The sequence below is a fragment of the Penaeus monodon genome, chromosome 32 (genome assembly GCF_015228065.2).
Source record: "Penaeus monodon isolate SGIC_2016 chromosome 32, NSTDA_Pmon_1, whole genome shotgun sequence".
Taxonomy (NCBI): domain Eukaryota; kingdom Metazoa; phylum Arthropoda; class Malacostraca; order Decapoda; family Penaeidae; genus Penaeus; species Penaeus monodon.
The window spans coordinates 35,712,749-35,712,985 of record NC_051417.1 but is presented as its reverse complement, the minus strand read 5'-3'; the positions used below and the strand labels follow the sequence as shown (position 1 = coordinate 35,712,985).

General features: G+C 34.2%; 1 protein-coding gene across 1 annotated transcript in view; it reads right to left on the bottom strand.

Annotated features, from left to right (window-relative positions):
• LOC119593849 overlaps positions 1–237 on the bottom strand; it is a gene marked incomplete in the record, with an annotated part of 160,221 nt that overhangs the window by 55,250 nt on the left and 104,734 nt on the right.

The following is a 237-nucleotide window of genomic DNA, read 5'->3' as shown; positions in this document are numbered from 1 at the left end:
TGAATAAGGAGCTAGCTTAGTCAATTAATCAAAATCACCCAAAGCGAGGATCCCAGGCCGCCCGTGCAGCGTAATATTTCATCCGCGAAACGAGGAGGCAAATTTATGAAGTATTGTTCTCGAAGACTGAAGAATTTATTATAAAGAATATATTATGAAGAGCAAAGATCTGACTGGTGAAAATTAATAAGTTAATGAATAATGATTTATTACACTGCTGTTTTTACTCTAATTATT